This window comes from Triticum aestivum, chromosome 4B (genome assembly GCF_018294505.1).
Source record: "Triticum aestivum cultivar Chinese Spring chromosome 4B, IWGSC CS RefSeq v2.1, whole genome shotgun sequence".
Classification (NCBI taxonomy): domain Eukaryota; kingdom Viridiplantae; phylum Streptophyta; class Magnoliopsida; order Poales; family Poaceae; genus Triticum; species Triticum aestivum.
The window spans coordinates 77,935,057-77,948,574 of record NC_057804.1 but is presented as its reverse complement, the minus strand read 5'-3'; positions in this window follow the sequence as shown (position 1 = coordinate 77,948,574).

The following is a 13,518-nucleotide window of genomic DNA, read 5'->3' as shown; positions in this document are numbered from 1 at the left end:
CCAAGCACTCGCCTAAGTTATAAAAATCCTACCGAGTGAGGATCAACCCTCTCACTCGGGGGCTTAGCTGCAGCCCTGTGCTCGCCTAAGTTACGAAAATCCTACCGAGTGAAGAGCAACCCTCTCACTCGGAGGCTTAGCTGCAGTCCAAGCACTTGCCTAAGTTATAAAAATCCTACCGAGTGAGGAGCAACCCTCTCACTCAGGGGCTTAGCTGCAGCCCTGTGCTCGCCTAAGTTACGAAAATCCTACCGAGTGAAGAGCAACCCTCTCACTCGGGGGCTTAGCTGCAGTCCAAGCACTCGCCTAAGTAGGACTGAAGAATAAGTCGGTTGCAATAAAGGCGCCTTGCTTTGAACCTGCAAAAGACATTTCGAGCCAAAAGCAATCGTATTCAAGCACCAAATTCAAGTTTGAATCGATATCTAAAGGAACCGAGAGTGCTCAGGCGTTAAGCCTGTTAAGGTTTATCGGTTACAATTCCACTCGGTATACCGAGGCAAATTTAAAACGTCGAGCCAGAAGAAGTTTTTTACCCCTCCTGTGGAGGGCTGGAAGGTGCAACGAATTCATCAAGGTCGATCCCGTCGGCGATCCGAGTGGCAGCTGCAAGGAAAGTTTCCATAAAGGACCTGAAGTCGTGTTTCTTGGTGTTGGCCACCCGAAGAGCCGCCAGCTTCTCTTCTCATGCATCCTTACAGTGGACTCGGGCAAGACACAGAGCAACATCTGCACCACACCAAGCCGAGGACTTCTTCCATTCCTGCACTCGACCAGGGATCGTGTTCAACCGGGCCATCAGCGACTCAAGATCATTCTGAAGTGTCTCCTCAGGCCAGAGCGTCGAGTCGATGCGAGATGTGGCAGCCTTCAGTCTTGCGAGATAGTCCACGACAGCTGCAACACGGGACTCCAGTCGGAGAACATCCATGGCAACTTCATCGTTCACCGGAGAATTGACGGGGTCGAGGTTTGGCTCCAGCCGGCTAGTTTCTTCTTCAAAGTTTTGACAAAATTCTGCAAGGGTGATCACTAAGTCAAGGGGATGGTCGAATGGAAAAATCACAATTGGAAATGTCTGCCAAGCATAGAGGTTTACCTTCAAGCATAAGAAACAGCTTCTTGGCAAGTCCACTCAGGAAGGCCTCCAGATCAGTTTTCTTCCCAGTCAACCTGGTGACTTGGTCGGTCAGGGCAGCTTTATCAGTTTTCAGTCGACTAACCTCCTTGTTGGCAATCCCAAGAGCAGCTTTCAGATTGGTATTGTCTTGTTCGAGCTTGGTGACTGAAGCTAACTTCTCGTCAGCAAGCTTGATCTTCTCAGCTAGCTCAAGGTCTTTCTTCTGTTGGGCCTCCCTTACCTTACCTGCAAGTTACAGCAAGATCAGATTTTGAAACAAGCAAGGGGAAAAGCAGTCATCAGGGTCTCACCAAACATACCTTCGGTCTCCTCCTTTGCCTTTGTCAGCTTCTCCTGAACCAGCTTCAAGCTCAGCTCGACTTGAGTATGCTTGTGTTCCAGCTCTGAGTAGCGAGCCACAAGATCACAAGAGTTCTGCGAAGAACCAATCGACTAAATGTCAAATATAATTCACTTCCGAGTGAAAAAGGGAAAAACTCACGTTTCTAAGACTACAGCCGAATACAAGCATTTGACCGTAGTCTCGGGGACTACACCCAGTGGGTGCACTCAGCGTGCCCCCACTAATCCTGTTGAAGACAAAGTCGACCAGTCGACCTCAAAAAAAAGTGCGAGATGCATTTTCTAAGACTGTGATCAACTGCAAGCAGTCGACCACAGTCTCGGGGACTACACCCAGTGGGTGCACTTAGCGTGCCTCCACCGGTTTGTGAAATCCAGTCGACATAGTCGACTGACAGAAAGACTGAAATTTTAAAGCCTAAGGCCGACTGCCAGCAGTCGACCTTAGCCTTGGGGACTACACCCAGCGGGTGCACTCAGCGTGCCCCCGCTAATACAGAGCTCAATCGACAACACCCAGTGGGTGACTACTATAAATTCTGGAAAAGAAAAGTTTTTGGCAGCATATCCAACAGAACAAACGGTGGTCAACTGATCTGAACATTGCTTTGGAGGGCAGAACTGGCGTCATAAGCTGCCTGGCTCGCGTCCCGGATGGTCTTCAGCTGCTCCATCATGAGTCCCGCCTGGCGTATCGCCTCCTTCGCTGCGCCAGCTTGGTCCTCTGGGACGTGGTGCGTCGTGAAGAGGGAGGGCTGCTGAGCACTCGTCAGTGGATTTGCGAAGGACACCGTGTGTCGAGTGGTGTTCTCTTCCTCCACAGTCAGAATCTCAGGCGCCGTCACATCCTGAGGCACCTTACTGGCGGACGCTTTCCGACTCCTCCTGCGCTTCAGCGGCTCTTCATCCTCATCATCATCAGGAAGATTGATAACAGTATTGGGTGGAGCTGCGGAGAAGAATCAGGATCAGAGATCGCGAGTCAGTCGACTAAGAACGGCGTTAAGAATACAGTACCTGGGTTCGAAGTTGCTGCGTCTTCCATCTCGTGGTCATCAGCCCGGGCCGAGTTTTCAGAAGTAGCAGCACTGCAACTCCAAAGGATCAGTCGACTAACTTCAGCGTCGACCAGAGACAAAGTTCACACAAAATGAGAAGATTCAAACAACACGATTACCCTGATATGGTAGGGATGGACACCTTCATCTTCGGCAGGAGCTTGATCGGCTTCGACGAGGCCGCCCTGGGCTGCTTCGGCGCCTTTTCAGTCGGCACCGGAGAGATGGTCCGAGGACGCTTGGTCGACTGAGTGGTGGTCGCAACCCCCTTACCACGTTCGGTTGAAGGGTCGTGGACAAGCTTCGACCGCCTTTCCGAGCGCGGTGGTACGACCTCCTCCTCCTCTTCCTCCTCGTCTTCAACGTCATCGTCATCGCCGTCGTCATCATCATCGTCGTCGTCATCCCCTGCAACGTCCGAGTCCCACTCCTCCTCTTCCTGGCTCTCACCCCCGCTCGCCTCACCCTCCTCAGTCGGAGTTTGTGCCTCATTGGGCATCGAGTACAACTTGGTGAGAGCCTAGCAGATATCAAGACAAGGATCAGTCGACCAGTCGGCAGGATAAACAGAAATGAGTGCGACAAGAACGCAGTGGAGGGCAGAGCAAATGTACCTTGTTTGGATCGCTGTTGTGGTCGAGTGGAGGAATCCTTCTGGCTCCGCGTGGGTTGTCCTTGTTTCCGGTAACGGCTACCATCCATCTTTCCAGAGTGACATCGTCGACTGCTTCTGGATGGACTCGAGTCTTGTCTTCGGTCCCACAGTACAACCACATGCAGTGGCTCCGGAACTGAAGAGGCTGGATGCGACGCCTGAGGAAGACCTCCAAGAGGTCCATGCCCGTCACTCCCTCCCGAACCAACTGCACCACGCGCTCCATCAACATCTTCACATCAGCTTTCTCCTCCGGAATCAACTTCAGAGAGGAGGGCTTGTTCACTCGGTCCATGGTAAACTGTGGGAGTCCACTCGACTGCCCCGGCGTCGACTGGTCCCGGCAGTAGAACCAGGTCGACTGCCAGCCTCTGACCGACTCGGGAAAGGTCATGGGCGGGAAGGTGCTCTTATTCCTCACCTGGATCCCCAGTGCGGTCGACAGCCCAAGAAACCCTCACACATGGACACGAACGCAGCAAGATAGGCAATGGAGTTTGGGGTAAAGTGGTGGAGCTGCGCTCCGAAGAAATTCAAGAAGCCACGGAAGAAAACACTCGGCGGCAAGGAAAACCCACGATCAACATGGGTGGCCAAAAGCACACACTCACCCTCTTCTGGCTGAGGCTGCCATTCCTTCCCCGGAAGCCTCGCAGCTCCGTGAGGGATCAAGCCCTCGTTGGCCATGTCGAGGAGGTCATTCTCTGTGATGGTCGACTGGATCCAGTCTCCTTGGACCCAGCCCTTCGGCAGGCGGGATCTGGACGAGGACCCTCCGCGGCTGGTGGATCTCCCCTTCGCCTTCTCCGACGCCGACGCCTTCTTTGCACGCTCCAGCGCCGCCGTCTTCTCCTTGGCCATGGTCGCCGGCGAGATGCGCGAAGGGAAGTGGTGCGGGGGCGAGAGCGAGCACGCTGGGCGGAGAAGAAGGAAGCAGAGACAGGGAGAGAATGCTGAGGCGCAGCACAGAAATCCTCGCCGGGCACATTTATAAGGTCCCTTCGGAGTGGATGACAGGTGGGCCCGTCGATCTAATCATATCTGGGAGCAGTTATGCAGACGGGATACGTGGCGAAAAAGGCGGCGCGGAGATCGAGGCGTCTATGCCCCGTCCCATCCGAACGCCGCGGTCCGCCCCGCTTCGCGCGCGTCCCCAAATTTCGCATCCCACGGAATCCGCGAACAGCAAATCAGTCTGTCAGACGCGGTGTTTCCGGCAATCCGTCGCTCGGAGATCGTCGAAGCCCGAAAGATCACTCGACGTAAAAATAGAATGGATCGAGTCAACTGAAGGCAAGTTGCTCCCTGTCAACGAAGAGATTCTTTGGTCCAGGACAACGCACAACCAGAGCGCAAAGGTTAATCGGAAACAACATCAACTCCTTCCTCACTCGAAGCCTCAATTCATTCGGGGGCTAATGATGGGGTTATGTCCCTAGGGTAGGGTCATGGACCTGATCCAAGTACCTTACCCAAGGACACCCTTAGAAGAAGTCACCTTCCAGTCGACCAACGAGGGACGCACTCGACTGACTTGAAGGACTCGACCACGAAGACTCACTCGACTACCGGAAAGTCAAGAGACACTCTGCACTGCAACGGCCTGTAATCAAGTAGGCTTTATGATAGTAAAGGCACTTTATGTGGGGCGTTACCAGTAACGCCCCAGACTTAACTCACCTTAAACCCTCTCCTACGTGGGTTGGCTGGGGTCCTGGCGCACTCTATATAAGCCACCCCCCTCCACAGGCAGAGGGGTTCGGCACCTTGTAACTCATATACTCATAATCCACTCGACCGCCTCCGGGCTCCGAGACGTAGGGCTATTACTTCTTCCGAGAAGGGCCAGAACTCGTACATCCCTTGTGTTTACAACCTCTCCATAGCTAGGACCTTGCCTCTCCATACCTACCCCCCACTCTACTGTCAGGCTTAGAACCACGACAGGTTGTGCTTGCAGAATTTTGCCAGAACTTTGAAGAGGATACTGGTCGAATGGAGATAAACCTGGATCCCATCAACTCTCCCGTGAATGACAAAGTCGCCATGAATGTGCTCCGACTTGAATCTCGCGTCGCAGCTGTCGTCGACTATCTCGCAAGGCTGAAGGTCGCAACTTCTCGCATCGACACGACACTCTGGCCAAGAGAGACACTCCAGAACGACCTCGAGTCTCTGATGACTCGACTGAACGAGGTTCCAAGTCGAGTGTAGGAGTGGAAGAAGTCTTCTACTAGGTGTGGCGCAGATGTTGCTCTGTCTCTGGTCCGCGTTCACTGCAAGGATGCACGAGAGGACAAGCTGGTGGCTCTCAGGGTGGCTAACACCAAGAAGCATGATTTCCGATCTTTCATGGAGACCTTCATTGCCGCCGCCACTCGGATTGCAGATGGAATCGACCTGGATGAATTTGTTGCACCTTCCAGCCCTCCACAGGAGGGGTAAAAAACTTCTGAGCTTGATACTTTAAATTTGCCTCGGTATGCCGAGTGAGTTTTGTAACTGATAAACCTTAACAGGCTTATCGCCTGAGCACTTTCGGTTCCGTTAGGTTTTATCCGAACTTGAATTCGACATTGAATATGTTTGTATTTTGGTCTGAGGTGTCTTTTGCAGGTTTAAGTGAAGCGCTCATTGCAATCGACTTGTTTTCCCATAAACTTAGGCGGGCACTGGGCTGAAGCTAAGCCTCCGAGTGGGAGGTTTGCTCTCCACTCGGTAGGATTTCGAAAACTTAGGCGAGCACTGGGCTGCAGCTAAGCCCCCGAGTGGGAGGTTTGCTCTCCACTCGGTAGGATTTTCAAAAACTTAGGCGAGCACTGGGCTGCAGCTAAGCCCCCGAGTGGGAGGTTCGCTCTCCACTCGGTAGGATTTTCAAAAACTTAGGCGAGCACTGGGCTGCAGCTAAGCCCCTGAGCGGGAGGTTCGCTCTCCACTTGGTAGGATTTTCAAAAACTTAGGCGAGCACTGGGCCGCAGCTAAGCCTCCGAGTGGGAGGTTTGTTCTCCACTCGGTAGGATTTTCAAAAACTTAGGCGAGCACTGGGCCGCAGCTAAGCCTCCGAGTGGGAGGTTTGCTCTCCACTCGGTAGGAATTTCAAAAACTTAGGCGAGCACTGGGCTGCAGCTAAGCCCCCGAGTGGGAGGTTTGCTCTCCATTCGGTAGGATTTTCAAAAACTTAGGCGAGCACTGGGCTGCAGCTAAGCGTCCGAGTGGAAGGTTGGCTTACCACTCGGTAGGATTTTGTTTAACTTAGGCGAGTACTTGGACTGCAGCTAAGCCTCCAAGTGGGAGGTTTGCTCTCCACTCGGTAGGAATTTCAAAAACTTAGGCGAGCACTGGGCTGCAGCTAAGCCCCCGAGTGGGAGGCTGGCTTACCACTCGGTAGGATTTTGTTTAACTTAGGCGAGTACTTGGACTGCAGCTAAGCCTCCGAGTGGGAGGTTTGCTCTCCACTCGGTAGGAATTTCAAAAACTTAGGCGAGCACTGGGCTGCAGCTAAGCCCCCGAGTGGGAGGTTTGCTCTCCACTCGGTAGGATTTTCAAAAACTTGGACGAGCACTGGGCTGCAGCTAAGCCTCCGAGTGGAAGGTTGGCTTACCACTTGGTAGGATTTTGTTTATCTTAGGCGAAACGGATTTCGCAGCTAAGCCTCCGAGTGGAAGGCTGGCTTACCACTCGGTAGGATTTTTTTACAGACTTAGGCGAATCGGATTCGCGGCCAAGCCACCCGCTGGGGGATCGATTTATGTGGACAAAAGTAATAACAATTATTGGGAAAACTATAAAGCTCTTGTCTTTGATAAATAAACTACAGAAGTACTTTTATTACAACTCGTCCGAGTGAAAAACTTAAGTGTAAAAGGGGCGGAGAAGCTCCGCGTTCCAAGCTCGGGGCTCGTCGATCTGATGCTCGACATTGTAGAGACGGTATGCTCCATTGTGGAGAACCTTGGTGACGATGAAGGGACCTTCCCAAGTAGGAGCAAGCTTGTGTGGTTTTTGTTGATCCACTCGGAGAACTAAATCTCCCTCCTGGAAAGCTCGACTCTTCACATTTCTGGCATGGAAGCAACGCAAGTCCTGTTGGTAAATGGTCGACCGGATTAAGGCCATCTCTCTTTCTTCTTCCAGAAGTTCGACTACGTCCTGTCGGGCTTGTTCTGCTTCAGCTTCGGTGTAGAGCTCGACCCGAGGGGCATTGTGGAGAAGGTCACTCTGCAAGACTGCTTCAGCTCCATAGACCAAGAAGAACGAAGTTCTGCCAGTCGACCGGTTGGGCGTGGTCCTTAACCCCCAAAGCACCGAGGGAAGTTCGTCGACCCACGCGCCAGCCGCATGCTTGAGATCACGCATCAAACGGGGTTTCAACCCTTTCAGAATCAAGCCGTTAGCTCGTTCTGCCTGTCCATTCGACTGCGGATGGGCGACTGAAGCATAGTCGACTCGTGTGCCTTGAGATGTGCAGAAAGCTCTAAATTCTTCGGAGTCGAAGTTTGACCCGTTGTCAGTGATGATGCTATGTGGGACTCCATATCTGAATATTAACTCTCTGATAAAGCTGACAGCAGTGCCGGCATCGAGGTTCTTGATGGGTTTGGCTTCAATCCACTTGGTGAACTTGTCGACTGCTACCAGCACATGGGTGAAACCGCTCCTACCTGTTCTCAAGGGGCCTACCAAATCCAGGCCCCACACGGCAAAAGGTGAGACAAGTGGAATGGTCTTCAGGGCCGAGGCGGGTTTGTGTGACATATTGGAGTAAAATTGGCATCCTTCACATTTGTCGACTATTTCCTTTGCCATTTCATTCGCCCTGGGCCAATAAAAACCAGCTCGGTATGCCTTAGCCACGATGGTCCGAGAGGACGCATGATGGCCACAGGTCCCCGAGTGGATGTCGTTGAGAATCATTCAACCTTCCTCTGGTGTTATGAATTTCTGGCTGACTCCAGTCGCACTCTCTCTGTATAACTGATCCCTCATGACGGTGAAGGCTTTGGATCGGCGGACAATCTCTCGAGCCTCTTCTTCATCCTCAGGGAGTTCTTTTCTCAAAATATAGGCGAAATAGGGCACTGTCCAATCAGGAGTGACGACCAAGACCTCCATGACCAAGTCGACCACGGCTGGGACCTCGACTTTAGTCGGATCAGTGGCACTTCTGGGCTGTGGGACTTCTTCAGTGAAAGGATCTTCTTGAACCGACGGAGTGTGAATATGCTCCAAAAACACACCACTCGGAATGGCTTCTGTCTTGGAACCTATCTTCGCCAAGTCATCGGCCGCTTGATTTTTCAGTCGGGGAATGTGATGGAGCTATAATCCCTCGAATTTCTTCTCCAGCTTTCTCACTGCATTGCAGTATCTAGTCATAGCTGGGCTTCTAACATCCCACTCCTTCATCACTTGATTGACCACCAAATCTGAGTCGCCATAAACCATAAGGCGACGGACACCGAGTGAAATGGCCATGCGCAACCCATACAAAAGTGCTTCATATTCTGCTTCATTGTTGGAGGAATCAAAGTGGATCTGGAGCACATATCTGAGTTTATCTCCTCGGGGGGAAACCAAAACCACTCCAGCACCAGAACCATTTAACATCTTAGAACCATCAAAGAACATTTTCCAATGCTCCGAGTGAACTTGAGTCGGCTGTTGTTGTTCGATCCACTCGGCGAGGAAATCTGCTATAGCCTGGGACTTAATGGCTTTCTTTGCCTCAAATTTGATATCAAGGGGAAGAAGTTCAATCGCCCATTTAGCCACTCGACCAGTTGCGTCTCTGTTGTGCAGAATCTCTGATAATGGTGCGTCGCTGACGACTGTAATGTCATGATCAGAGAAATAATGAGCAACCTTCTTCATGGTCATGTAGATCCCATATACGAGCTTCTGATAATGAGGATATCTTTGCTTCGATGGAGTCAAAACTTCAGAGAGATAATACACTGGGCGCTGAACTTTGAAGGTTTTACCTTCCTCTTCCCGCTCGACCGTAAGTACTGTACTGATGACATGTCCTGTGGCTGCAATGTAAAGCAACAGAGGCTCACCGGCTGGGTGGAGAGTAGAGCTTTTAGCTCGGCAAACGCTGCATCAGCTTCTGGAGTCCACTCGAACTTGTCTGCCTTCTTCATCAGTCGGTAAAGAGGCAACGCTTTTTCACCGAGGCGAGAGATGAATCGACTTAACGCGGCCAAGCATCCAGTAAGCTTCTGGACATCGTGCACACGCACAGGGCATTTCATTCGGAGTATGGTGCCAACTTTTTCTGGGTTAGCATCGATTCCTCGTTCTGAAACGAGAAAACCGAGTAACTTTCCGCCAGGTACTCCAAATGTGCACTTTGATGGATTGAGCTTGATATCATACCTCCTGAGATTGGCAAATGTTTCAGCTAAGTCAGTCAACAGGTCGGAACCCTTTCGTGACTTGACCACGATATCATCCATGTACGCTTCTACGTTCCGACTGATTTGAGTGAGTAAACACTTTTGAATCATTCTCATGAACGTGGCTCCGGCATTCTTGAGACCGAATGGCATGGTGATATAGCAAAAGCACCCGAATGGGGTGATGAAAGCTGTTTTTATTTCGTCAGGTCCATACAGACGGATCTGATGATACCCGGAATAAGCATCTAGAAAATACAATCTCTCACATCCCGCAGTCGAGTCAACAATTTGGTCGATGCGAGGGAGAGGAAAATGATCTTTCGGGCAGGCCCGATTGATATGTTTGAAATCAATGCACATGCGAAGCGAGTTGTCCTTCTTGGGGACCATGACGACATTGGCGAGCCACTCGGAGTGGTACACCTCTCGGATAAACTCTGCTGCAAGGAGTCGAGCCACCTCCTCGCCAATGGCTTTTTTCTTCTGAACGGCGGACCATCGAAGATGTTCTTTAACAGGTTTTGCTTTTGAGTCGACTCTAAGGCGATGCTCAGCCAGCCCCCTGGGAACACCCGGCATGTCAGCTGGCTTCCATGCAAAGATGTCTCAGTTCTCACGGAGGAACTGGATGAGCGCTTCTTCCTATTTAGAGTCGAGTGTTGTGGAAATGTGGGTCGGAGCTGCGTTTGGGTCAGTCGGGTGGATGTGAACTGGCTTCGTCTCCCCTGACGACTGGAATGCTGACTCTGTGGCAGGCTTCTTGGCCCGCAGCAAATCACTCGGATCTGCCTTTTTCTTGTACCCATCCAGCTCCACCACTGTTATCTGATCATCCGCGATCTTCGAGCCTTTCTGGAAACACTCTTCTGCCTTCTTTCGACTGCCGGTGACAGTGATCACTCCTTTGGGGCCAGGCATCTTTAGCTTGAGGTACACATAACATGGTCGAGCCATGAAGCAGGCGTAGGCTAGCCTTCCCAAAATAGCGTGGTAAGCGCTCTGGAAATCCACGACTTCAAATGCCAGCTTCTCTTTACGGAAATGCTTCGAGTCGCCGAACACTACATCCAGGGCTATTTGACCGAGAGACTCGGCCTTCTTTCCGGGGATGACTCCGTGAAAACTCATGTTGCTGGAGCTGAGCTTGGACATCGGAATGCCCATTCCCTTGAGCGTCTCTGCATACAATATATTCAATCCACTGCCGCCATCCATCAATACCTTGGTCAGTCGAGTGCCTTCGATGACTGGGTCGACCACCAGCGCTTGCCTCCCAGGGGTGGCAATGTGAGTAGGGTGATCGGACTGGTCGAATGTAATGGGAGTTTGCGGCCATTTCAGGTAGCTTGGTGTCGCCGGGGCGACCATATTCACCTCTCGGTTGATCACTTTCAGTCGACTTTTGCTCTCTACATCAGCAAAAATCATCAGGGTGGAATTGACATGAGGGTACCCTCCATCACTGTCCTCCTTGTCCTCGGCCTTGTCCGACTCCTTCTCCTTGTCCTTGGGCTGTTTTCCTTGAAATTGCTGGATTAAGAGCCGGCACTGGCGAGTGGTATGTTTCGGGTAGATGAAGTTTCCCTCTTCGTCTTTCTTCGTGTGGATGTGACACGGTAGATCCATCACGTCATTTCCCTCTTTATCCTTTACCTTCTTGGGGTTCCAAGATCCTTTGGGCTTCCCTTTGAATTTGCCCTGAGTCACGGCCAGAGCCTCTCCAGGAGCAGCTGGCTCGGCCTTTCGCTTATGCTTCCAACTGGAGTTCCCTTTTTCCGATTGACTCGGCTTATACTTGCCACTCCGGAGCCTGTCCTCTTCTTCACCGTTAGCTTATTTGGTGGCAATCTCCATCATTCGACTCAGGGTCATATCTCCGGTCCGACCAAACTTCAGGCTCAATTCTCTGTTCTTGACACCATCCTTAAAAGCACAGACCGCTTGATGGTCCGACACATTCTCCACGGTATGATGCAAAGTGATCCATCTCTGGATGTAATCTCTCAATGTTTCACTCGACTTTTGTACGCAGACTTGCAAGTCTGTCAATCCGGCCGGTCGCTTGCAAGTTCCTTCGAATGTCCTGACGAACACTCAGGAAAGATCTTCCCAGGTGTAAATGCTGCTAGGAGCTAACTGATTCAACCACGCTCTGGCCGAACCCTCTAGCATGAGTGGCAGATGCTTCATGGCCACCTCATCATTACCGCCACCAATCTGTACTGCCACTCGGTAGTCTTCCAACCAGGTTTCAGGCTTCGACTCTCCGGTGAACTTACTTACCCCAGTCGCCAACCTGAAGTTGGGGGGTATCACTGCGGCTCTGATGGCTCTACTAAAGCATTCCGGACCTGAAACATGGACTTGGCTGCTAGTGGGTGCATCTCTGTCATGGCCACCTCTATGAGCTCTATTCCGGTCGACCAAACCTTGCACGATGATGGATCTCGCGTCAAAGCCCGGTTCTCTGGGGTCGACCGGAGCTCTCCGCCCAACACTGAGCTGGCGCCTGTCATCTTGCTGCCGATGGACGTTAGACCCACTTCTCGGAGGAGTGGGCACTCGACGTCTATCATCACGGTCGAGTCGGTCATCATAATGATCCCGCCGGCCATCACGTCCCACGCGCCTCGGAGGCGACCTTGGGCTGTGGGCCGACTGAACAATATTCGCAGCGACAGATCGACTGTGAATCCTGTTGCGCGACTGCGACACAGCTGAATTCTGATCTCCTGCCGCCCGGAGCAAATCTCTGATCTGCAACAAGCCTCTTCCAGCCTCTGACTGAGAGGGCTGAATTGACTCTGCTATACGGGCTGCAGCTGCTAAATTCTGAATTGGGATTCGGTATACCTGAGTCGGTTGCGGAAAGAGTTGACGTCGGCTGGAGTCAGGTACTCGTTGACGCGCACGCTCGTCGAGTTCTCGCTGGAGATTCTCCAGTCGATTGCGTTCAGCCAAGTTGGCCAAACGCGCCTCTTCCAAAGCTCGAGCTTCGGGAGTTTCTCCCGCGATGGGAGTATGCAGGGCATCCATGTTCCGACGGCGAAGATCTTCCCTTTGCTGAGAAGTGAGCGGCTCGGGCTGATATTCTTCATGGGCCTGAGCAAGGTCGCCTCCATCGTCCATCCCATCGACGCGAGGAAAACCTGGAGGGCTACGAGGCCCGTTGACCATCAGGACCTCCGCCGCTGGATCACTGCTGTCGCACTCGGATGTAGTCTCTACGGAGCTAGTCGACAGATCGAACATGCCGTAGAGAGATTCGTCGGGCTCGATTGCCGCGACTTGGGTGGTGGCCGATTGGCGAGCCACTGCGTGTCTCACCCAACGCTGAAGCCTCGACCGACCGGAGCGCTTGCGCTGGCGGGAGACACGGTGGGAGGATGGCGCAGGAGTCGACCGGTATGGGGTCGACGGCTGCCGCAGCAGGACGCCGCGGACACACGCCCTAAAGTGCGTCGCCCCGCGGACGGGGAGCGCGTCGATGTCGAGTGGTGCCTCCTGGAGCCAAGCGGAGTCGTCGGCGATGAAAGCGAGTGCACCGAGACGGATCTCGCGGCCCTCGACCAGAGCTCCGCCAGAAACCATGATGAAGGCAATCGGACAAATTGCAACTTCTCCAAAAAGTCGCTAAGACACTTGCCCCAAGGTGGGCGCCAACTGTTGTGGTTCTAAGCCTGACAGTAGAATGGGAGGTAGGTATGGAGAGGCAAGATCCTAGCTATGGAGTAGTTGTACACACGAGTGTTTAACGAGTTCAGGCCCTTCTCGGAGGAAGTAATAGCCCTACGTCTCGGAGCCCGGAGGCGGTCGACTGGTTTCTGTGTATATGAGTTACAGGGGTGCGAACCCTTTACACTAAGGAGGAGGGTGTCTTATATAGAGTTCGCCAGACCCCTCCGGCCCTCAGTTATGCAG